This window comes from Leuciscus leuciscus, assembly GCF_965113295.1.
Source record: "Leuciscus leuciscus genome assembly, chromosome: 24".
Taxonomy (NCBI): domain Eukaryota; kingdom Metazoa; phylum Chordata; class Actinopteri; order Cypriniformes; family Leuciscidae; genus Leuciscus; species Leuciscus leuciscus.
The window spans coordinates 29,499,816-29,526,867 of NC_138723.1; the positions used below are offsets into that span (position 1 = coordinate 29,499,816).

At 39.0% G+C, this 27,052-nt stretch overlaps 1 protein-coding gene and 1 long non-coding RNA gene across 4 annotated transcripts in view; one reads left to right on the forward strand and one right to left on the reverse strand.

Moving 5' to 3' along the window:
- Positions 1 to 27,052, forward strand: part of ttc28 (tetratricopeptide repeat domain 28) — a 327,199-nt gene that overhangs the window by 121,378 nt on the left and 178,769 nt on the right. The gene's annotated exons all lie outside the window — the stretch shown is intronic.
- The window catches only part of LOC309489831, a 252,961-nt gene that overhangs the window by 56,933 nt on the left and 168,976 nt on the right, over positions 1 to 27,052 (reverse strand). The gene's annotated exons all lie outside the window — the stretch shown is intronic.

Consider the following 27,052-nt stretch of genomic DNA (forward strand, 5'->3'; position numbering starts at 1 on the left):
GTTTAAGAGAAGATTTAGATTAGTTCACGTTGTGCCTGTAATTGTATTCGGCGTATTGTTGTGTTCCCTAGATTAAAGGGCCTTAAATGGGTCTTTTGTGAATCAGAAGATGATGACGTTTAGCGAGTGAGTCATTTCTACAGCTGCCGAACACCTCTTAGGGTTTATAAATAAGACCTCCGTGGAAGATAAAACCTGATACGCAGCTGGAGAGCGGCGTATGATCGCGCCGCCGCAAACAAACTTCAGGTTCTGCGCAGGCGTTCGCGTTTCACTTCATAGGCGACTTAAAGTCATGCTATAACAAAAGATCTTGATTATTTCGTTCTCAATAGAAGACAAAGTGTATTCAGCGCTCCCCGGCGGGAGTCAAATCACATTGAGCTCATTAGGGTCTCCACTTTTCTCCTCTATTGGAGGCATATTGTCAGAGGCTGCAGTTAATCAAAAGGCACCGCAGGCCTCACTCGACTACAAACACTCACGACATGAAGCGCAAGTTTGTCGTGACTGTTGGAAAGGCCAGAACTCATTTTTTGAGTGAGCTAATCGTGTGCAACTCTTCTATGAAGTCTTGTAATGCTATATCAGTGTGTTTGATCGGGGTGGAAACCTTCAGGCACTTGGAAGATTTGATTCAGGGAGTTGTGTTCCTGAAACTGATTCTTTAGGGTTTTCTGCAACAGTTTAGCGGTGGAAAATGACGGTTGTATGTGAATGAATCCATAATCATTCGGGAATGAATCTTGATGCGGGTTTGTTTTGGCGTGGACGAGGGTCTTGTAGGGCTCTGGACAGGTTTTGGCACGGTCACACTTACTGTTGGCCGACTGCTCACATTCTTCTCTGAGTTGGCACAACACATTTCCGACAGGGTTTTGCAGTGCCGCCACTAGCTGAGGACACTACCTAAAGTTTGAGGTCAGGAAGATTGTTTTCTTTCTTTTTTTGGGAAAGAAATAGGTTTTATTCAGCATTAAATTGATCAAAAGTGACAGTAAAGACATTTATAATGTCACAAAAGATTCTTTTTCAAACAAATGCTGTTTCTATTTATCAAAGAATCACGGTTTCCACAGAAATATGAAGCAGCACGACTGTTTTCAACATTGATGATAATCATAAATGTTTCTCGAGCATCAAATCATCATATTAGAGTGATTTCTGAAGGATCATGTGACACTGAAGACTGGAGTAATGATGCTGAAAACTCACCTTTGATCACAGGAATGAATTACTGTTTAAAATATATTCACATAGAAAAGTTGCAATAATATCTCACTATTTTTACTGTATTTTAGATTAAATAAATGCAGCCTTGGTGAGATTTCCGCTCCCAAACGTAAAAAGTAAAACTGTTTTATTGTCCACTATTAGTCCAATCACTTCTGTTGCACAAGTCGCATGATTTGGTGAATAATAGCACATACTGAAGTTTAGTTTTTAGCGTTTGGGTTTGTTGAAATCACGAACCGCTAGTATTTTGTGGTATCTTGAAGTCTTTGCCATCTCTACACCATCTTTAATGCTAAGTTTGTAGCTTCTGGTACATGTTAAAGTAGATTCTATCTACTTAAATTCTATCTTTTATCTTTCCTTATGATCTTGTTTTTAAATCTCCTTCTGTCTTTGTTTTACTACCAGTGTTTATCCTACATGGATCTTTCCAGTATGAAGACCTTCTGGCCTAGAGATGTTGATCTGCACACACACACACACACACACACACACACACACACACACACACACACACACACACACACACACACACACACACACACACACACACACACGCACATATAAGCGCCGTAATTCAGCTTCCAGCTTTTAAGACTCTCATAGTCATAGTCTTTTACATAAAAACTAGGTCTGTTTCCCGTCTTGTGTAGTCCCTGAAGATGAAACCCATATTTGCGCTCAGAGTTTGCGAAGACCTTTCGGGCTCCTCGGCTTCGGATTGGATTACACTAATATGTTCAAAAGCACTTTATATTTTCCCAGCGCCACTGCTGATAACACTCGTAGAGGGGAAGACTTTGTTTACCGTGGATTACAAGGATTACGGCGCTCTCGCTCGCTCTCCCGGTATCACTACCTCAGCAGATTAAACATCCATCCATTACTCACTCCGAGTGGCTGTGGTTATCTATTACAGGGCAGATGTACAGGACTCTCATTCTCCGTGTCAGGGCGGCTGATTCAGGCCTATGGAGGACGGCGGACCCGACCCGCGAGCGCTAATTCTCTCTAACACACGCTTTTTAAATCATTTAGGCGTGAATAATGTGGAGATGATGAAAGTTTTTGAAAGACAAGAACCTGGGAGAAGTTTTCTGCTCTCTGGGGCATTGGTGATGAGCGAGGAGCTCATGGGTTTTATTTTTAGGCAGCTTTCGTTCCATCTAGAGCTGCGCTGTCAGAAACCAAGCGTTCGTTTGAAATGTATATGTCTGTATCGATACTGTAAGTTAATTGTTATATTTATTATTTGGGGTTGTTTTGAATGTTTCAAACAACAAATGTTGTCAGAAGTCAGTCAAGTGTATTTATATCAGGTATTAGACAATAGTTGAAAAGTTTGGGATCAGTAAGATTTTTATTATTATCCTTTCCTCAAAAATATGAAGCAGAACAATAGTTTTCCCAAAAAATAATAAGAAATGTTTCTTGAGCATCAAATCAGCATATTAGAATGATTTCAAAGTGTACATCAAAAACATATTGTTGGTATTTATCATTTAGTTTAAAGATACACTACAGAGGATTTATTTAATCCGCAAGGTGTTAATAGCGAGCCCATAATTCTGTAGTGAACCTTTAAAGTCCTCATGAAATTAAATAATGTTTTTGTTTTAGTATGAATATGTCAGCCTTACTGTTATCTTGTGTGCTCCAAAACAATGACAAAATTCACATTTATAAGATATAAGCATTCAAAACTTACAGTCTATCACGCCCCGACTTTAGGGGAATATAAAACACTAAAGAGGCGTAATAAATTATTGTTGGGTTGTGGAAATGGAATCCCAGCACGCATCACTCCGGTCGATAATAAAAAAAACAAATGCATAAAATTTAAGCAAGAAGTAATACATTTATTAAAGAACAACAAGTGAAATAAAGAGCAACTCTTCAGGGTGTCCAAAAGGCCAAAATAACAAACAAAACGAATATAAAAGAAAAGAGGGGAAAATTAATGACCTAATCAAATAACAAAAGAAAATACATTTATCTTACCTAACTCCCTGCCAAAAAACAGAGATCAAACTATTTCAAAATAAACAAGGCAGGACACCCCTACGCTCCACACTGTTAAGATGGTTTAGACATAGGAGAACGGTTCAGAGGTTACCACAAGATGCACGTTCACTTGAACTAATTAAAGGAACCGTATGTAAGATTGTGGCCAAAACTGGTACTGCAATCACTTTCAAATGACTGTAGAGCGGTGTATCCCCTCCCCCTCCCCCCTGACTCGAGGTTGCCAGATAGGCTGGCATTTTTTATCCGACACGTTTGTAGCTGCAGCTGTGGTAACTAGAGCAGAGCTGGCAACCCGGATGCCGAAACACTACTGACTTCGTGATTGGTAGATAGGTGGAGGGTGGAGCTTCAGGCCAAAACACAACATGACAACATCAACATCAGTTGAGGGCTGCAACTTCACTTTTAAATGACAAAATCCTGGCCGGACTACTGTTGTCAGTGATATAAGTATTTGAAATGAACATGATTTCTTAATGTCTAGTGACATATCAGGGCCATTTTATGATTAATTGAAATACATTTCTTACATACGGTTCCTTTAAAGTCTCTAATACACAATTTGATCATCGGCCGGAGGAGGGATTCCGGAGCTCTCAACACACGTGCGACCGAACCAACAATGAGCTCCTTATAAAGACCACGCCCCGACTGGGCAACCAATGGCTTCTTACAACCCATGATTGGATAACCTGTTTGAAATCAGAGAAAACAAGAAAGAGAAAAGGAACACAGAGCAATAGAAAACAATAAGCTAAACACAGGTCGTAACACAGTCTCTCACTTCCGCCAATATGGATCAGTGATTTTGATGACATCACTCTGCACTTCAGCTTCTCATCAGATTTCCTGTCCAATCAAATGCTCTCTAGAATCTGAAGCTCCGCCCCCTACACTATAAACAGACGCTGAAGCTGCTGCTGAAATCGGTCACTTATTCACACATTTACTATTTTACACAAGGTGAACGGCACACAGTGCACTATATAGGGGATAGGGAACGATTCAGACAGTGTAAATATGCTTTCCATTGGGGCTCCGGTCCAGAGACACGACAGCACAGAGCGAATCACGTGATCGAGTCGACGCAGACCAGAAAGATGACATCACCAAGATGACATCACCAAGCCCTCTTCATTTTCAAGTTCTTTCCTCCAACCACTTGCTGTATTTTGTTTTGTAACGCCAGCATTTTGTGGTCTAATCAATCATTTTATTCTCATCAAATAGGCCTATCATTTTTTACTCAGAAATGGGTTACATTATAGAAGTAAAGTAGTTGCTGTGATTTTTACAAACCTTGCTCCATAAAAATTACCCTGAAATTCTTTGCATATTCTTTGCTCTTAAAATGTAATGCACTGATAGTGTTGTTAAAGGCTTGTTGAATAGCTATTGAATTAGAGCTTGAATAGCCATTTTTTTCCTCTCTCTCTCGGTTGAATAACCGATACTCCAGTCCGGCGTGATTTAGCGGCAGATTCACTGAAGTGGGCTTAACCTTTATCGGAGGCGATACTCCTGCGCTAAAACCTCGTTTAGCAGCTCTTAACCTCTGGGGAGCTGAGAAACCTTATCTCCATTTGATTCCTGCGTTATTTATTAGATCTCTGCGGGGAGGCTATCATTCTCTCGCCGTTATATCCATCACCGGAGTATCCCGCGGCATCCAAACACGGCGAAGTCTCGATGACAAACATGCTATCGTCTTCCGCACCTGTTTGGTTGGTATGTGGCCACATTTCCCCCTGATTTCTGAATGTGACTGAGCGTTTCCGGGGTGAGCGTCAGGGAACCGGAGCGCTGTGAGGATCTTGATGAGGAAGGTGTTTTGAAGAGCCTCCCGCTGTGAGAAAGGGAGACAGGTGGATGATTAACCGTCAGCAGCGAACGCACCTGCTGGCTTTATGATTCGCCAGCGTATTTACAGCTTTCCACGATGGGCTCAGCATCAGACGGCCAGACTTGCTGTGTGTCTCGCTTAGCTGCGTTTTGAGGAGCCGGCGGGGGGAGTTTTTAGGCAACCTTGAATACATTCCCTCTGGTTCTCATCTTTCAGCTGCTGACACCAAGATGAACTTCCTATTCTGGTTGTTCCCTCTGGTTTTTCACCTCCCAGATTGGCTCATTTCTCCCAGCTTCCATTATAACTCGAACACAAGCGCCTCTAAGATATTTAAAGTCTCCCTGTAGTCAATCATTTTATTCCTTAAAACTCATCTTTGATCACCAAAATGACATATTTAAATGTTTTTTCCTTGGAAAAGACATTCTTCATGCCATAAAATATCTTGAATGTAACTCGACACCCTCGCCTCATTTAGTATTCGCGGTTCTATGAATATGCAGATGAGCCCCGCCTCCACTCACTCACTCAGCTCAGAGATCCACTGGTTGACGATCACACGTTGATCTGATTGGTTACAAGGTAGTTTGTGACGTCAGAAACACCAGTGATTTCAAAGCGTGTTTCTGAGACTGTCTTTGGTTCACTGCAGTTTTAAGGAGGAAATACTCAGCAATGGTGTCGACTTATGAATTTACACATGGTTTGTCTTAAAGCATATTAAAAACACCACATAGACACACAAACAACATTAAACATTATTCTACTGTTACTGTTGCTAACTCTTTGTACAATGCCTCATAGGAAACAAATGGAGATTTCTGTGAACTGTGTAAAAGGAGGTGAAAATTGGAGTATCGTTTCTTAAAACATTGAGGGAAGAAAGTTCCATCTCTATGGGAAGACATTTACTATCTTCACCCCTTTAGCAATATTAGAGTGTTTCATATTTCAAAATAGCAGTTTGACAACTTTTTTAAAAGAATTTTAAGGTGCAAGAAATGGGATGTACTAGGACTCTTCAACTATCATAAAATCAACCAGTCGTAACCCATTTTACTCCCATTGACCCATTTCTAAGTGAAAGGATATTTGATGAGAATAAATGTAGGGCGATAAAGATACACTGGCGTTACAGACTAGAATAGAGGAGTTGGTGATGTAATCTGAAATGGAAAGAGATTTTACAGGTGGAGCAAATTAAAGATTATGAGAACATCATTTTTTCATCTGTGGAATAATGTGCACTGATCAACAAGATATACATATAGAATGTCCCATAGAAATGAATCAGAGATTTCCATTTACGGTGTAAAATCTGTTCATAAATTGGGGAAAAAAAATATATTTTTACTATAAATTTTATGTGACACATTTTTATCTGCTGTTTTTCTTCAAAGAATTTGTCCAAGGGATATTCTACTCAAAAATGCATGTTTCATTCACAGCATGATGTTCTCAAGTTCCACTTTTCTATTCTATTCTATATTTCCTTAAAAAACTACCCAAAAAAGTATCTTTGGAATTCCATGCAAAAAAACATGGAAAATCAGTTTATTCCATCGCTTTATCCATAATACTTTTTTTAAAGGATTTTTAAGTGCCCTGGCAGCAACATTTTACCATATTTTTGTCTAGTTTCTGTAAGAATGTGTTCAAAACCATCCAAACACGCTGGACTTCTATAAAGCAAAAGCTTGTGTGATGTTTTTAAGGCAAGGCTTCGAGAAGGATCATTTATATCAGCCGTGATGTCTCGAAGTTTCTGAACTGTATCTGATTGTGTTTCTACCAGATGCTACAGCATCTAATATGACTGATAATGCTGTTGATTGAAATCAATGTAAGCTGCCCCCTGGAGTTCATTAGATAGATGAAGTGTGTGTGTGTGTGTGTGTGTGTGAGAGAGAGAGAGAGAGAGAGAGAGAGAGAGAGAGAGAGACAGAGACAGAGAGAGAGAGAGAGAGAGAGAGTTTGTGTGAGAGTGTCTGTGAGAGAGAGAGAGAGAGAGAGAGAGAGAGAGAGAGAGAGAATATGTGTGTGTGTGAGAGGGAGAGAGATAGAGAGTGAGAGTGTGTGTGTGTGTGTGTGTGTGTGTGTGTGTGTGTGTGTGTGTGTGTGTGAGAGAGAGAGTGTATGTGTGTGAGAGAGAGTGTGTGTGTGTGTTTGTGAGAATGTGTCTGTGTGTGTGTGTGTGTGTGTGTGTGTGTGTGTGTGTGTGTGTGTGTGTGTGTGTGTGTGTGTGTGTGTGTGTGTGTGTGTGTGTGTGTGTGTGTGTGTGTGTGTGTGTGTGTTTGTGAGAACGTGTGTGTGTGTGTGTGTGTGTGTGTGTGTTTTTGTGAGAACGTGTGTGTGTTTGTGAGAACGTGTGTGTGTGTGTGTTTGTGAGAGTGTGTGTGTGTGTGTGTGTGTGTGTGTTTGTGAGAGTGTGTGTGTGTGGTGTGTAGCCTAGCTCATAACTGAACATTCAGATTCATTATGTATTGTGTGTTCTGTAGTTTTTGTCCATGCATTGAAAACCCTGATGATCTTCTTCATCCGCCCAAATCTGCAGTAACCAAAGCACACTGTGTGCAAGAGTGTATCTCGAGGCAACGCACTCGCCTTGACCTTCCGAACCAGAGCTGTGATTTAACATCTCCATGACTCATCAAAGTCAGACTGGCAAAAGTCAAGTCATTTTACACCAAATTGGATTAAAATGCGAAATAACGTTATACTTCTGAGATGATATCTGGACGCCCCTTGCTGTGTTAAACACACATAGTGATGCTACGGTTTAAAACACATACACTGTGTGCAAGAATAGGCGATATTCAGCACATATGGTGCAGTATAGGCAGAAATAGTATGCTAGTCCTCCATTCTGAGCTACATTTGGCATGCATGTTTCTTCCTGTAATGACTTCGCTGATTGCTTTTGATTAGCATGTGTGTGTAGATAGTGACTGAGGCCAAGAACGCTGTTAGTCAGACCCTCGAGCATTAATAAGCATGCAGGACCATTCTGCAACACATTTCCCAGTGTGATGAAGTGGAAAAACTGCTCAAATGCATCAGGCTGGGAGGATCCGGCATTCAGACCTGCTCATCCGCACTACAAAGACACACACAAACCGTTTGATCGTCTCTGACCTACTATTCTCCCGCAGAACCGGCTCAATGTGCTGCTTTATTTCCAGATGATTACGTTTCAGGCAAAATCCAACCGTATAAAGGTGAAAGGCGAAGTACCAAAATGTGTTTCTGGATGAGGCCTTTTATATCACAAACATAGTATTGCCAGTTATATATTTGTAATTTTTTTTTTACTTGAATAAACCGTTTTGAGTTTACTTCACTTTATGCCATTTCACACACACACATTTTTTTATTGATTTTCATCAAAGCTGAAAAATATTGAGGTGTTTAGTTTTTTATTAGAAATATTTCCCAGACCTTAAATGGCTCAGAGAATGACTTTCTTGCATTGTGTTATGTCTATAGTCTTATGTTAGCAGTTGTACGGTATGACAGATACCCAAACACACCTCAATGCCATGATGTTTGCAGCGGCTGGACAATCTTCTGTTTGGGCGGATGTTGTAAATGTGAGTCAAACACACATGAGGCATGTCACATCATAGCAAGTGCTGTAGAAATGATATTTGCCAACAATTTTTTGTTAGGGATGCACCAATACCGATACCAGGCAGCGTGTGTACTGTGTGTATCCAGACAAAGAAACACCAACAGAGAGTATAATGGGGATATACTAAAAGAAGACTGTCTATGAAGTAAATGTATATAATTAGTGGAATATTAAACAAAATTATATAGTAGGCTATATAGCTGTGGTTGCGAGCTGATAAGCAAGCCAATCGCATCCCTTTTTCACAGGCATCAGTGGAAAGTTTGTAGTTCGGTCAGAAGTCAATGGCAAAGAAAGTAAAATGAGGCATGTGTTATTAACGTTAAATGTCGAGAGAGAGAGTACGAGAGCACTTCTGTTGAATGCTCTTGATAGCTGATCGTTCACTCAGAACACGTGTAAATAGTATATGCAAGTTAAACATGAACTGTTAACGAGTGGTTTCCTACATTATTACAGGACGTTTGCAGATCAATAAGTTTCATGAACGCAAACATCCGAAGCGCGCCCCGAAAACCTCGTCTCAGTGTCTGCCGTCTCAGACAGCGCGCGAATACTGGATTGAATTCTCTTTGACATCTTGCGCTTGAACGGACGAATTCACACAAAATGATGTAAAAACGCCCGTCTTGGCGAGTATCCTAGTAAACATAGTCGGTATGTTCTCTCTTGCGTTTCAAGCATCTCCCAGAGCAGCAGTGTGTTCATCACCTGCCCACCGGAGCGGGAGCGAGCGGGAGCGAGTGGGAAGCGGAGTCTCCTGAAGGCGTTTGCTCTCGGCCGGCTGACCTTGAAGGCGCGCTGCTCCGTCCATTACTGGCGGGACGTGTCAGTGTTTGAGGGGAAGTAATGAGCGAACAGGATCTCTGTTTCGTGGATGTCCTCCTGACCCTGATGAGTAAAGGATGGGTGGAGTAGGTCTGAGAGAGGTGCAAGAACATCTAAAGCCTTAAACGTTGACAGGCAGGGTTTGAAGTGAATTTTTTTCACTCACCGGCCAATTTGGCTACTAAATGTTTAATTTACCGGCCATTCAGAACTTCTACTGGCCAAAATAAAAGAAATAAACCAGATTAACTATGTCACAGCATGCATATATATATATATATATAATATGTATGTAGGCCTATGTATGTGTGTGTGTGTGTGTGTGTGTGTCACACAGTGTGTAATAGTAGTATGTAGTTATGTAACAATATAGAATATGGATTTCATACATTCATTTCTTATTCAAACTAAATCCAATTTCCTTCAAAAATTTCTAAATCCTATTTCATCCTCATGCTTTTCACCAAAAATGTGTTTTAGGTGGACAGATCATTGCAGTACAAATAACATAAAAAAAATGTAGGATGTTGGAAAATAGCAATGTCTTTTCTGTTAACCCAATGCTTTTTACTCTTCGCTATTGCTTCAATGCAAATGAACAAGCGCGCCATTATTTGTTGCGTAGTGACGTGTGTGTGCAAGTAAGCCAGATATGAGCAGATTCTGTGCAATACTCTGTATTTAATATATCATGACGACTCACGAGTTGAGTATTTGCACTAAATCTGTGCAGATTTGTCTTACACAAACTCAGCAAAGTGAGTAAATATAATCAGTAACACGCCGATTGGCCAGTGATTTGACAGCGTTACCGCCACTGTTGATTTTTAAGTTGATTTGAAAAAAATTGATGGACTCGATCTCCTCCATCTATATTTGGATAAAAACGTCATTTTCAAAGCTTTTTGTTCAAAATGTTGCTTTTTCCATGAAACTTTCCAACATTCAAGTGTTGATAAAAAAAAAAATACATGAGGATAAATTACAATGTTTTTGTTTTAAAGCATTGGCTCTGTTCTTTCTATTGATATATTGAATGTTTACATATTATTCATGCAAACAAAATATTCTGGAGGCCATGCAAGTTTTGTGAATGATAAAAAAAAAGGCAACTTTTGAGAGAGTTAACGTCTTAGGACATTTTTGCTTCTCAAATAAATGCATCTTGATTTAAGGATATTTGTACTGGAAAACAAGACAAAAACACTTGAGTAGGAAATGAAATTCTTGGACACCCAGAGACGTCTCGCCCGCGCACAGATGAACACAGGAGTGTGTGAACAGATGAAATAATGGAGGGCCACGGGGCAGCGCTCGCACAGACTTCACAACACCCGCTAATGTAATTGGTTTCAATTCCCAGCACCCATCATACCCATAATGCCCCTCTGCACCTGCCACTTCCTGCGGCGTGTGGACCAGCACATGAGAATACAGTCATTTAGATTTTCAACACCTTTGTCACAAAAGTGTGAATCGCTCTATTTCTGTGTGTCACGCGCTGGACGGCGGGAAATAGTCATGTGATGTTAAGCTTGAGAAAATGAACAATTCAGGGTGTTTTTGGGTCTCAAGAGATATTACAACATCACATGCTTGTTCTGTATTTGTTTATTGTCTTTGTTTATAGAGTTGCGTAAACTTCGCTGGTTTTGGTTTCAGTCTTGAGATCCAAACTAGCTCATCGATTTGCACCTTTTCCAGAGGCTTGTAATAGATGTATTTATCACATAAACAATTCGATGAATCATTTGACTGTTGCCCTATCTCAGATGTTTATGCTTTAAATCCAGAGGAGAATTAAATTGGTATAGGCCTATATAAATCTGAGCACACGTTGAGACATGGCTGAGATTTCTTCTGAATCATGTGAGATTACGCTTTTCATTTTCCTATCGATGAATCTGAGATTCATGAATATAGCCTCATTTTGCTGACCATTCATTTCTTAAGGAGCGATGTTTGGGATATTCTTGAGTTCTCTCAATTCTGAGCACAGTTTGATACGTTGTTGAGATCATGTGAGATTTGCTGGGGTCTTTTTGTGAAATATGAAGTCTTAAGATAACGCCTCAGTTTGCTCGCCGTTCAGTCACGGCTCTGTTTAGGAGAAACAATTGAGATATTATTGAAATATCTGAGTTTTGATTGCAGACTTTGGTATTTTGGCTAAATCTGAGCACGATTGGAGATCTCAAATGTATAATGTTTATAATTATTATTATTATATTACATTTGTGATATGTTTTTAACAAAAAAAAAACCTCTTTTGAGTCAAATGATTTTCGTTTTGCAGTGAACTATCCCTTTAAGCAAAAGTCTTGTTCGCTTATGCTGGGTTCAGATAACACAATATCTTCTCTGTTACGATAGTAGCTCTTAAAATGTTCAATTCTTGTTTTTCAATTCACCGCGTAGCACCAATCGCTCATATTTCGTTTCGCCATGTTTGAAAGCTGTGTACGGAAGAGCTTCTGTGCTCCTATTGGCCAACGCCACAGATGTGACAAAACCCATCGTGGCGGACTGAAAAAAAATAAACATGCTAGTCTATGGCTGCGTCCGAAATCGCATAGTCTCTTGAGTTGGTACTAAGTAATTACTTCACGGACGCTAAAAAAGTATGTCCTATATACACTGTCAGAAACAGGGGTACATACAGTAGGAGTCCATTTCTGTCCCCCAAGGTACAATCTACACTAACGCACCCCATAGGGCTTATTATTGGTCCTCAAGGTACATATATGTACCTTTTTGAGGGTCAAAAAGCATTAAAAGGTACATATATGTACCGTTTCTTTTGAAGGTTAAGGTACCCTTGAGGGTACAGCCCCAGTGATAAGCCATTGTACCCCTAAAGGTACGATTATGTACTTTATTTTCTGAGAGTGTAGTATGAATGTGTGTACTATGAATGTAATCTGGACTACATCTGCCATGTTGTCATTGTCACGTGACCTACCAGCGTCAGTTGCGTCGCAAACCCTCTCCCGTGGCTATAGGGTTGCCAACTTCAGAAAAGAAAAACGCGGGACAGTCATGGTTCTTTACGGGAAAATAAGGGACATTTAAAATATTTGTACTGTATCACACAGTATATGTCATTTCAGGTTCGTATGTGTTTCAAATTTTCTCTGACACATATATAAACACATTTGTTTTGCTTAACTTAATTTATGTACAATTTAATTCTAAAACGAATTTTAAGGTCACACAAAAAAGCCACATTACACACAAACCATAGTTCAAAATAATAGCATTTATCTGAAATTGAAAGATTTTGTAACATTATACACTACATTTTAAAGAAATTAAAGAAAGTAATAGCATACTTTTCCCTCAGGAAGATTTCATTTTTTTCTTGCATGGCTGGATGTTGGACTCATGAACAATAATGGATGAATGAAAAACTGATTTGCCGAAATCAAAACCTGGCCGGACAGTGAAAGGGATTTGCCGTTAGTGCCAAAATACGGGACGTCCCGGCTAATTCGAGACAGTTGGCAACCCTACCTGTGTCCTCATGTAAAGTGTCCATCAGATGCACACTTCAGAATCTCACTGGAAGTATTAGATCATCCAGGTAGTTTTTGCCTACTTTTATGAGTACTGTGAATTCAGACATACTTCTTGTGTCTCATACTGTTCTTCTTAGCCCACTATACAGTAGGGAAGTGTGTGATATCGGATGCAGCCGATCTGTCGTGACGTTCTGAAGTTGGTTGTCGTCCACTATGACACACTATACTTGATTGGTTCTCTCGTCCCGATGCCATCGAAGGATCATGTGACACTGAAGACTGGAGTAATGATGCTGAAAAATCAGCTTTGATCACAGGAATGAATTACATTATACAATATATTAGAATAGAAAATTGTAATAAGAATATATTACTGCACTTTTGGTGAACATAATACACTTCTCAATCTCAATAGTATTTAGGAGAAATCTCTTTCTTTTAAAATACTTGCACACTCAGTATACTGAGAGAGGACGTGTCCTCATCACTAGTGTAGAGGGGGAAGGGTGTGTGTGTGTGTGTGTGTGTGTGTGTGTGTGTGTGTGTGTGTGTGAGCTTTAATTGGAGAGCTGGAGGGCCAGCCGGCAGAAATTACACTGGAAGACCCCTGCAGTCCACATACACCAGCACGTTCCCCACACACACACACACACACACACACACACACACACACACACACACACACACAGATGCTTAGCAATGCGTATAAATCCAGTCTCAGAGGAGCTGTGAAAAATGACGGGATGGGAAAAAGTGTGCAGGAGAAGGGAGGTGAAGAGAGTGCCAGAGAAATGTTTGCTGCCACAAATACATATGGGCATCCGAGAGACGGCGTCCCTGTAGGAAACACTGCAAGAGGATTTCTCACTCTATCCCGGAATGTTCCATACTTGAGGAACACACACACACACACACACACACACACACACACACACATACACACACACACACACACACGTGCGCACACGCGCACACACACACGCTAACCCAACCCCTAAACCTACCCATCACACAAAACTTTCTGCATTACATTTTCAAAAAAACTTTAATTACTTTATTTTTATACCAGATTTACAAATGAGGACGTCCCTAAAGGGAGATTTTGGTCACTTCTGGGTCCAAATGTATCCTCAAAACATAGTTAAAGGGTTAGTTCACCCAAAAATGAAAAGTCTGTCAGTAATTACTCTCCCTCATGTTGTTCCCCATAAGACTTTCGTTCATCTTCAGAACACAAATGAAGATATTTTTGATGAAATCTGAGAGCTGTCTCACTCCTCCATAGGCTTGTATGTAATCGATATCTGCCGTCCCAGAAAGTTAGTAAAGACATCGTTAAAATAGTCCAAGTGACTACAGTGGCTCAACCTTAAGTTTATCAAGCGCCGAGAATACTTTTTGTGCGAAAAAAACAACAAAAATAACGACTTTATTCGTATAGTTGAATAGTTGAATAAAGTCGTTATTTTTGTTGTTTTTTGCGCATAAAAAGTATTCTCGGCGCTTGATAAACTATACACTACATGTCAAAAAAAGTTAATTACGATTGTTTAACGTTTTTGCTCACTAAGGCTGCATTTATTTAATCAAAAATACAGTAAAATCTGTAATATTGTGAAATATTATATAAAGTATATATATTATGAACTGTAATTCATTGCTGTGATCAAAGCTGAGTTTTCAGCATCATTACTCCAGTCTTCAGTGTCACATGATCCTTCAGAAATCATTCTAATATGATGATTTGATGCTCAAGAAACATTTATGATTATTATCAGTGTTGAAAACAGTTGTGCTGCTTCATATTTTTATGGAAACTGTGATGCCATTCAAAACTTTGGGGTAAGATCAAAAAAAATAAATAATGATTTTATATATCAAGGACACTTTTAGACATTTATAATGTTACAAAAAATTCTATTTCAAATAAACGCTGTTCTTTTGGAACTTTTTATTCATCAAAAAACCTTGATGTTTCACGGTTTCCACAAAAACATTAAAATACTGTTTTGAACCTTGATTATTAAATGTACACTTTGATATAGGAATGTGTTGTTCATATCCGTCCAGTGTTCGATCTCTCTTGCCCTCCAGCAGCAGTGAGGTTAGATGTCAGGTTTAACATCACAGAATAATAGTGCGAGACTGCTGCGCTTAGCATTTCCCAGCATGCCTCTTTCTGCCGGCTTCATTTTCAAACAGCGATGGCCTTGAACAACTGAACTCTGAACTAGATTTTCCGTGCCTGAGATGCCCTTTAACAGGGAGCGTTCCTGATAAATTGGGCCGTACGGAGACCAATGGAGCCTGACGGAGTTTCGTTCAGCCTCTCTCTCTCTCTCTTTATGACATGTTCACTGGCTCGTCCGCACCATATGCTTCTCCGGGGGTTCGGGAGCACGTATGCGCCGTGTGTCTTGGTTTGTTTGAGTTTGCCAACAGACTGTTTTGTTTGTCGAGACCAGGTGTTTCTGATCAAGCCAAATTAGTTGGTGGCAAACGGCAGTGCCAGACACTGAAGCACATTTAATTCAGGAGGAAAGTTCCCGCTTTACCAGTTTGGAGATGTGTTGCGTTTTCCTTCCATCCATCCATCCATCCATCCATTTATCCATCCATCCATTTATCCATCCATCCATTTATCCATCCATCCATCCATTCATCAATCCATCCATTTATCCATCCATCCATTTATCCATCCATCCATTCATCAATCCATTTATCCATCTATCCATCCATCCATTTATTTATCCATTTATCCATCCATTTATCCATCCATTTATCCATCCATCCATCCATTTATCCATCCATCCATTCATCCATTTATCCATCCATTCATCCATTTATCCATCCATCCATCCATTTATTTATCCATCCATCCATTTATCCATCCATTTATCCATCCATCCATCCATTTATCCATCCATCCATTCATCCATTTATCCATCCATTCATCCATTTATCCATCCATCCATCCATTTATCCATCCATTTATTTATCTATTTATCCATCCATCCATCCATCCATCCATCCATTTATCCATCCATCATCCATCCATCCATTTATCCATCCATCTATCCATTTATCCATCCATCCATCATCCATCCATCCATCCATCCATCCATTTATCCATCCATCCATCATCCATCCATTTATTTATCCATTTATCCATCCATTTATTTATCCATCCATTTATCCATCCATCCATCTATTTATCCATCCATCCATTTATCCATCCATCTATCCATTTATCCATCCATCATCCATCCATCCATCCATCCATCCATTTATCCATCCATCCATCCATCCATCCATTTATCCATCCATTTATCCATTTATCCATCCATCCATCCATCCATCCATCCATCCATTTATCCATCCATCCATCCAAATGTTACAATTTTGCTTCCTATTTGCTTAATTCAATTTCAGTTCCAATTGAATAAAAATTTAAACGGCATTCTTAATTCAATTTTAAAAAGTGATTCATATTTTTTGACAACAGACTTCTGGTGGCAGCGAATGAAATTATATAGTTGTTTTCTGTTGTTTTCTTTCTCGGTCACAATGACTAAACCAGTCATTAACAGCTCCGTCAGGCAGTCGTTTAGTGAAATCTGAAACTGATCTAGAATCGATCAATTCCTCACGATACCCATCCCTAAACGAATCAGCCTCTGGCTAGCAGTTTTCATATGCCGTTCATCGAGTAGACGTGTGTGTTTTGTTGTGGTTTGGCTTGAAATGATCTCGGCTCATTATTGAGAGTCTCTCTGATGTGAAGTCGGTTGTTTCCCACATCTCCGTGACCATCCTTTCTTCCTCCCGGCTCTCAGAAAACAAGCATCTCTCTGTCTGTCTGACTCTTCAACTCTCCGGTAAACAATCGGAGAGTGTGTGTGTGGATGGCGGGAACACTTGTCTGCTCAGAGAACACTTCCCATCCGCCAGACGAATCCCAGCGCGTCTTCACATCATTACGAGCGAGACAGATGCCCTGTTCGAGATGCAGCTTCCATTCCAACCAATCGTGTAGTTGATGTTGCTCATTGCTTATTGATACGCTCGATTCATTCCTGTAAATAGGTGCACGTCTCCAGCGCGCTCCTGTTCGTGAAATTAGTGGCAGAATGATCTCATTTGAAGGCCCGGGCACCTCTCATTACCCTGATCCCGTGTCCCGAGGGTTTCGAGCAGGGGCGGATTGGCCTCTTCTGCAAACCTGATTAGAATAGTGTTTCAGTTAATCAAGGATGAGCGAGGTTTTTTCCTCCTCCGCCTTTTAAAAATGGCTTTTGTGTAATGTAATTACAGCATGTCGTTTTTCCAGCTATGAAATTTAATTTTGATCGTCCCGTTGGGGAATGGGTTAAAAGCGGCGGTGTCTGGAGCGCAGTAATGACTGTCGAATCGGAGAGGTGGACCGAGATGGCCATCAAACACACCCAGCTTTTTTTATTCGTTTGTTTTGGCTAACTCAAGTATCTTTTTGGTGCACCGTTGTTATGGTTGAAACTAGGCCTGGGAATACATTGATAACAATGATTGAAAAAAATTAATCCATAATATCAATTCGGAACATGCTACTTAAAAGTCTGCATGTTTTTAGGTTTAACTTGAAATTATTACAGATTTATTACTCTAGGGGCGGGGCTTGATTTTGACTGGGGAATTGATTGGATGGTTGTGGTTTGCTATTGGTGGATCTCGTGTGAGTGACAGGTTGCCCCGCCCACTTCATCAGAGAAGAGAAGAGATGCTGCAAGAGGGAGGGGGAGTTATTCTGATTCAAGATTACAATTAAATGGTTTTTTTTTAAATAATGAAAATAATGAAATTATTTATTTATTTAAATAATGAATAATTTATATTAAATACTACAATATTCCATTAAAAACAAGAATTGTCCATTTTTATTGCATGGTGACTTGAAATCAGCAAACATGTGGAATACGTTTTCTCCGCCATTAATGGTGTGAAATTAATATTGTGATAAATATCAATATAAAATGATATGGAAAAACGTATTGTGATGTATTGTGATGATATATTTGGCATTCAAACCCGTAATGTCTGTTCGAGCACCACAGCTCAACATGTGATCCGCTAGGCCGCGTCTCCGACATCTTTCCTTGTTTTTAATTCAACCTCTCAACTATTTTACAACACGTCCACGGCTGAACTATGTTGACATTTAAAACGGTTTGGAAAGATTACGTGAACGGCTAGTAAATGTCAGACTAATGCTGTGATTTCCCTTAAGAATCCCAGCACCTGCATTTCTGCCCAGTTTCCCCAAAATCCTGAACTCTCCGAACGGACATACGAGAGGATATTTCTGTGGATTTGTCATAATATCCCAGCCTTCCCGGCAGAGATGGTGTCGAGATCCTAACGCTTCGAAACTGCATGTTTGAAAGGAACTTGTGTGATCACGTTCATTTATTTTGTGTCAGATTTCGTGAGTTAAATATCATGAGCGTCTGTTAAATGAAAAGGTCACCGTCTCTCCCCAGAAAACATTCAGGTCCGAAGGAAATGAAGATGAAAGAAGTGCAATGCAATTCTAACACGTTTATATTGCTTTGAACTGATTGATATCTCCATGCGCGTCTCCAGAGATGACCCTGAAGGGTGGAGAGCGCTGCTTTCTTATCTCAACTCTGACTCCAAATTGATGTATGCTTTCATCTTATATTAGACGCCTGGTCCAGAGATTTTCAGAAATGACAAAGCCACTTAAATCAAATGGCAGCCTCGCTGAAATCTCTCTCTGATGAGACTTATAAAGGATTTTTCTTGCTCTTTTTAAATAAGAGTTTGATCAACTATGTAGATGAACTGTAATCTTCATAATGCACAACTCCACAGTCCAGCCATGTAGTGCACACTGTGTACTTGGACGTCTAGTGTACGAATGTTCAGTGTTTAGTATTAAATGGAGAATTAGGAACTGATACTACATTGTTTATCGTTGCATTGCTCAGAATGAACACGCTACTCACACTACTTATATAGAAGTCTCTTCTGCTCAGCCAACCCGGTCACACTAAATGCGTCTCTATGGCACGCATTGTGTTTATCGTGCAATTTATACGCAGAAATGAGTTTTTACGTGCATATGATATGCATGGGTAGGTTTAGGAGTGGTGTGGGGTGCGTGTGTGTTATACGTTTGGTTAGGATTAGTGGTGTTGGGTGCATATCAAATGCATGCGGAAACTGTGTATCATATGCACATAAAAACTCATTTTCGCGTATAAATTGCACGACAAACTCAATGCGTGCTATAGAGACGCATTTTCATGAGATAATGCTGGCTCAGCAAGGCTGCATTTTTCTGATCAAAAATACAGTATTATTAAGAAATATTATTAAAATTTAAACTAACTGTTTTCTATTGGAATCTGTGTTAAAATGTAATTTATTCCTGTGATCAAAGCTGAATTTTCAGCATCATTACTCCAGTCTTCAGTGTCACATGATCCTTCAGAAATCACTCTAATATGATGATTTGCTGCTCAAGAAACATTTCTGATTATTATCAATGTTTAAAACAGTTGTTCTGCTTAATATTTTCATATTTTCATATTTCAGGATTCTTTGAGTTTATTTAAAATTAGAGATGTCTTTACTGTCACTTTTGATCAAGTTATTGCATCCTTGCTGAGCAAACATACACTTCTTGATTTTTCAAAAACAAACCTAAACTATTGAATATGTTGATGCTGATTCGATTATGTCATTCATAGTGCATCATGAAAGTCTTAAGCAAAATTTAAGCACATAGTCTTGTACCTTTGACATTTGCATTTGCATGGTGTATTGCATTTTTTCCTTTGATACTGAGTATGTAATGTTGTGATTCGTCTCTGGATGGTTCAGTTCAAGGCTCAGAACTCTTTGTTGAAATCCCTGTGGAGAAAATGAATGGGAAGCAAAGTTGCAGAACCAAGGCTGTTCGTTGCTGCGTTCCATTGATATCAGAAACATGAGCTCATTAACATATATGAGCATTCTTATTTACATATCAGCATCTTTTAGTAATCAGACACTTTATACACAAGGTTTAGCCAATCATAATGTTATTTACATATATAAATCATAAACAGCTTAAGTCATTCGCTGCTTCCCAATTCGCCTACTATCCATCCTAAATAGTATTCAGAATTAGCGTTAGTGTGTCCCAAATCGTAATATGTTAACGGCTAATATTGCCCACGACTTTTGCTCATTTGACGAGGATTCGATTAGAACTACAAATACAAATAAAAAGTGTTTAAAAACTACAAACATGGCTGGTGTGCGAGCGGTTAAATAGAGATGTTTAGATAAAGGGGTTTGAGTGATTAATAATCAGTATCTAATCTTAAAAGTTATTTATTCAGTGTTATCCGCATATTTCATCTGCAACAGCATTGTATACTTTTATAAAGATACGTTTGGTCATTAACTTTTAAATGCGTCATTATGCAAACGCACGAGCAGAGTCTCCGCATGAAAGTGCTGCTGTTTCTGTCCAAAACGGTAGGGAAATAAATTAAATTGAATGTGGACGAGTTTAACTGTGAGAAGATGATTGACAGGACAGTTTAAACGGCGTCAGGATGCATGTCACTAAAGTGTAACTGTTAAAGACACAATTATGTACACTCAAAAGTATGTACTTTTTTCACAAAAACAGTATTTACTGTACTTTTAGGGCATAGTGTAAGTAGGTGAACTGGGATGCAGTGAATAAGAAGGTGGAGAATGGTGACGATAAACCCAGTCGTGCAAGAAATCTTGGTAAAATTTTACAATACGGTTAATTAGTTAACGTTATTTAATGTATTAACTAACATGAACTAACAATGAGCAATACATTTGTTATCGTATTTATTAAGCTTTGTTAATGTTAGTTAATAAAAATATTAATCATGTTAGTTCACAGTGCAGTAACTAATGTTAACAAATACAACCTTTGATTTTAATAATGTAATAGTAAATGTTGAAATTAATATTAACTAAGATTAATTAATGCTTTAGAAGTATAACTAAGGTAGTTAACTAATGTTAACTTACTGTAAAGTGTAACCGAAATCTTTATAAGTGGACTTCAAAATGGCAGAATAGTGTAGATTGTGACCTCATTAATACACAGCCGGTACCTTTGTCCTGTTTAAGACGGACTCATTTCAGGCTGCAGTTGTCTCGATTACCCAGCATGCTTTGCGCTAAGTCTGCTCAGATAGCACTGTAGGTGTCCCAGTTTTTCCCTCCATGAATGTAGAGCAGAGCCTGACTTTTGCAGAACATGATTTAATGGGGAACGAGCTCACATATACACACACACACACACACACACACACACACACACACACACACACACACACACACACACACACACACACACACACACACACACACACTGTAGTTTGGGTGTTTTTCAAACGCTCTCATACTCTCTTAAGACCAGAGTTCAGCGCAATTATGTACGTAACTGCAGAGGAAGTTCACTATTATAGCTATCTTACATGCTGCAAATTTAACTTAATCGAAATGGCAGCTGTGTTATGAAACATTTTCCGTGAGGTTTACTTTTCTTAACAGTCTGTCTTGTTTCACCAGACACCAATCGAGACGGGTCTTGTCATTTCAATTTGATTCAACTTCAGTCTGTGATAGGGAGCAGAGTCTGGTTAGAGCCTGGAGATGTGTTTCAGCTTGCTAATTTCATGGAAATCACTTTGTAGATTTTTCAGCTATGATAGCATCTGCAGACGAGTAATATAAGTCCCATGCTGTCTCACGAGTGCTCCGTTTATTTTACTCCATTTTCAGCTACCCTTCTCGTTAAGTCAAGCATTACTAGGACTGTTGCTCAGACTTGGTGTTAGAACAAACTTATAATACTAAATATTAAGTATTCAGTCCCATTTATGTTACAGGTCTTTCTTTACTTTCTTTACTACCAGCCATCCAGAAAACCCTAGCAACCAGCCAGGATATCCTAGCAATCACATAGCAACATCCTAGAAACCATCTAGAACATCATAGTAGTAACTGTATGCACCCAGAACACCCAAGCGACCACCTAGCAACACCCTAGAATATCATAGTAGCAACCATATACCATATACGTACTCCGATCACCACAGCAACAAGCTAAATTACTCTGAACACCCTAATAACTGCATAGCAATGCATTTAAACAGCTCGGAATGCCTTAGCAACACCCTGGAAACAATCTAGGGCTCTTTAGCAACCACTTATGAACATAGTGAAGTCACAGCACCATAAAAACCACCTAGTACATCATAGTAGCAACCATATGCACTCAGAACACTCTAGAAATGCATTACCAACCACAAAGAAACACACTGAAAAGTGTGCATCCTAGCGACTACCTAGCAACACCCTAGGAACCACCTAGAACATCATAGTAGTAACTGTATGCACTCTGAACGCCCGAGTGATAACCTAGCAATGCCTCATCATAGTAGCTACCATAAGCAATCAGATCACAATAGCAATGACCTAAAAAAATCTCTGAGCACCCTAGCAACCGAATAGCAGTGTCCTAAAAAAAACGCTTAGAACACCATAGCAACAGCAGCATTGTGGAAGCACCATTTGTACAGGCGAACAGTACTCACATTTTCTTTAAAAAATATGAAAATGTTTTTTAGTTTTTTTTTATGAGAGCATCTGCAGGCGAGTAATATAAGCCCCATCCTCTCCCTCTCTTTTCTTTTATTCTGTTTTCTGTCTCTCTCCCATTGTCTCCTCCCGCTCTAGGGATATCTCTGCGGAGAGAGGGCTTCCCTTTCATGTTGTCCGAGCTCAGATCTTTAAAAGGCCAGTGTCCCCGGACAGGGACCGGTTAAGTATGAGCTCAGCGGGTTCCCATGGCCCCTAAAGCACAGGTGCAAGAGTGCCGAGCCCCGGCCAGCCCTGAACTTCAAACGCCGCTGGACTTTTCTGAATCCCAAAACAGTTCTGGCCTTTCCAACAGCGTGTGTTTTCACTGATTTCCCACACGCGCTCTGCTCTTTCTCAGCTCTGAAATGTAGGAAGGACGTATGGTTGTAGGAATGATGACAGCATTGGTGTGAATTCCCACAGAAGATAATTCTGACTCGTCCAAAAACGTGCATCTACAGCTGGGAACGCACCGATATATCGGCCGATAATCGGCCAATAAAAGCAGTTATTTTTCAATATCGGCCATCGGCTGATGACCTGGGCTAATTATATCCTGTCAATCAAACAACGGCGGAAAAAACGTTCAGACTGCATCTCATACTGTGTGTGAAGAAAATCTCTCGTGTTGAATTTAGGGCTTGTCTATGTGACAATAACGCATTAACAATAAAAAAAAAGTTTTTTTAATGTAAATGTTTTACTTTATTGGGGATTTCTGCACATTTTTATTTGGGGTCAATAATTGTTCCTTTCATATTGGGTATGTCTTGGCTCCCTGTCTGTCTTCTAATCTCCCCATTTATTTCTTTATTTTTTTCCTACATATGTTAAAATGTACAACGTTGTTCTGAAATGTTTGGAATTTTGTAATATGTAGAGAAACCTATAAATAGCTAAAATAGGAAAAAAATATAGCTAACGTTAAAGCAAGCTCTATTTGACCCTATTAGTCACCCGTAGTTCAAGTTGCCATGTCCGGGGTTTACACCAAACATTAAGCACAAAGCTTTGTGCTTTGTTATTCCTGATCAGAAACAAAGTCTCAGCTTTCAAATTCTGTCCATTTGATCATGAATGTCAAACAATAAATGGCGTTTTGATGCTCTTAAATGTGACATGACAGATCGCTGTGTGTAGCTGAATGTAATAGTTAGGGTCCCGTTGTTCATTTTAACCTCTAATATTATAGTAATGTACCAAATGAGAGGGTTCTCTGTATAGTTTACTGAATTAATTTGGAGAGATTTTTTTTTCCTTAAGAAATCGCCGGAAAAATGTAGTATCGGTGCATCTCTAATTTACAGTAATGCCCTTTAATGCCTCACAAAATGAGGCTAAGGTACGTTTTTTTAAGGTAAAATTTATTTTTTAGCTTAGCTAAGTTGTCTAAATTAACAGTTTATGTTTCTGACAGATTTCTGAACTGCTTGTGTTTCATCAAACAGGCCCAGTGTGTTTTTTTTCTTTTTCTTTAAGCCGATGAATTGAAATTATTCTCATTATGCTATGATAATTGTGCAATCAGCCGCTCTTGAATGTTTTGAACCTAAAATATTCCTGCGAGTTAAAGCCACATGAGCGGCAGACCTCACATGAAGAGTTCAGGTTGTCATACACTGCTCTGACTCTAAAGAACATCTGTCAACATGATCGTGTGTGTGTGTCAACAGTCGTATCAGTGCGGTGTTTAAGCTAGCGTCTGTGGCTACGGTGAATAGCACCCGTCGAGGACTGATCGTGTGACTTGATACGTCCGTCAATATACGGCAGGTAAACATATCAGTTCTGTTGCCATAGCAGTCAGACTTCACGTCTCCCTCTGGGATCCAGTCCACGGTGGAAATTCAAACCGAGCCATTAAATACGCGCCGCATTAAAGGACTGCCGACATGCAGGGAATGCTGGGAAAGAGGTGGGCATATAATTAAGGGTCTGTGGACATTTTAGGAGACAGAGGAGCGATATTTACTCGTTCTGTTTGTGGGTAAGGGTGGAGTTGTGCTTGCGGCTCGAGGCTAACGGGAGCCAGGCTGCGGGTGCGAGAGGAAAGATGTGGGGACTTACAGAAGAAAGACAATCCTCTGGAGAAACACGAGTTGTTAGATGAAGCATGGGAAGTCCTGCAGCGCCACACTCCAGCAAAACAAGTCAGATAAGACACTAGGACTGTTTGCCCTTACTGTATTATTATTACCGTATTCATATACTGTAGTATTTACATGATTGTACTTACATTTTCTTACTTTTCTTGCTTACTATTCTAAACTCCAGATACATTTAACTGAGAAGTAAAATTACTTTAGGTTGTTTTGTTTTTTTGAAAAAATAAAATAAAAAATTGAGTGAGTTTATGCTTAAAACAGCGGGGCAAGAAAATAATAGTTTTTCCTTTAAATTAAGTTTATTTAAAAAAAAAAATTCTTGTTTTAAGCATTACAAAAATATTATCAAAATTAAGTGAGTTCATGCTTAAAAAAAAAGAGAAAAATATCTGTCATTAGGTTAAGAGAAAATAATATAATTTTTTCTTTATTTGACATATTGACAGACGTATTTTCCTTTTTTTAAGTAGGCCTAAACTCAGTCTTTTTTTGTAAACTCAATTTTGATACATTTTTCAGAAAACAAGCCTTAATATCTTGTCATTTTGCTTCACATGTAAATGTATCTTGATTTAAGAAAGTTTAGATATTTATATTAGAAAACAAGACAAAAATATATTTAAAAAAATTGCGGTGTGTAGCTTTTCTGACTATCTTTAACTGGCTTACAAGTTACAACTAGCGGATAGCATGACAGTTTTGAGTGATTCATTTTAGCCAGACATTTTATTGAGAAAGTGCATTTTAATGAACAGGTTCCAAAAAATGATTCACCGATTCATTTGAATCATTTGAATTTTCGCTTATTTCTGTGCCTGGAACTATCAGTGCATTATATTTTGTAGTGAAATATTTAGTTAAAGATTGTTGTGTTGATGTTTTTGCACAGATAAATTTGGGTGATGTTTTATATTAGTGGGTTGTAGCTTGAAAAAAGTTGAGTTTCAAAGAATACCATAGTATTACCATCAAAATAATGAGTAAAAAACACTAAAACACCATAGTAATACCAGAGCGCCTTCCTTCCTTTCCTTCACGCAGTGCTAGCATGCTAGTTGGATTGTGGCTAAGTCGTTTGTTAAGGGATTTGACTGCTGCCCTCCTTCTGGAATTGAATGTTTAATTACAGTGAATATACAAGATTGGTCGTGACTTGTTGGAATTGAACATTTATAGCAGTGAAAGTGACCTCCTTGATGGGGTTTCAAGAGCGTGTCATTCTCTAGTATCATTACGTCTGTGGGGATCCGGGACTCTGTGCCCTGCATATCGATGCCAGGCCAAATGTGCTTCATTATCTGCTAGAATAATACAAGCGTCAGAGGCTCTGCGTCAGGATGCGTATAGGGAGCAATGGTAGATGCCCACTTTTTCAGCTGCATTGGAAGTGTTTTTTTCCCATTCATTTGCTCCATAGGCATTTCAGAAAATCCTTTAAATACAGAGTTCAAAACCTTGGACCGAGATGAATCACAAAACTCTGATTTAAAGCATGTTTTAACTACTATTAATCACAGCGCATCGACAAATACGATATTAAAAGTTTTCTGAAATGTTATGTTAGAATATGCAAATGAGGGATTTTCTAATTAAATATTCACTCATTTGCATAAATATCGTTTTAGCGACATTTTAGAGTTGAAGGATTTTTAGATACATTTATTTATCAGTCCATAAATCAGAAAATACTTTCAACATCCAATGTTTTTAGGACTAAAATGCTCTATAAATGAGGCGAGAACCTCAGTAAAACCCTTCAGGATATAGATAGGAAAACATCTGTAAAGTTTGGTGTATGTAAGTGCTTCTGAAATGGGGAAAAAAACTCACAAACTTGAAAGATATGTATTGCAATTTAAATCTACAGATGACAAATAGTGTAAATGGGTATTTTATGTTTTCTATCCACTAGTCTGAAAGAAGACATGTTAAGAAAGCAAAATAACCTCAAAGCTGATATGGTTTCCCCTGTAGATGTAGAAGTTGACAAAAGACAAAGATAATACGAGTAGTGTAGTATTTCAATTCTTTTACAGAAGCATATATCATCACATAACAGCAGAGAAATATGTATCCATTTATATCTTTTAAAAACAGTTTTTCTATTGAGTAAATGAATGCTATTTTTTGGAGCGTACAAACAGCTTGAGTTGCATCATGGGAAACGGCTCGG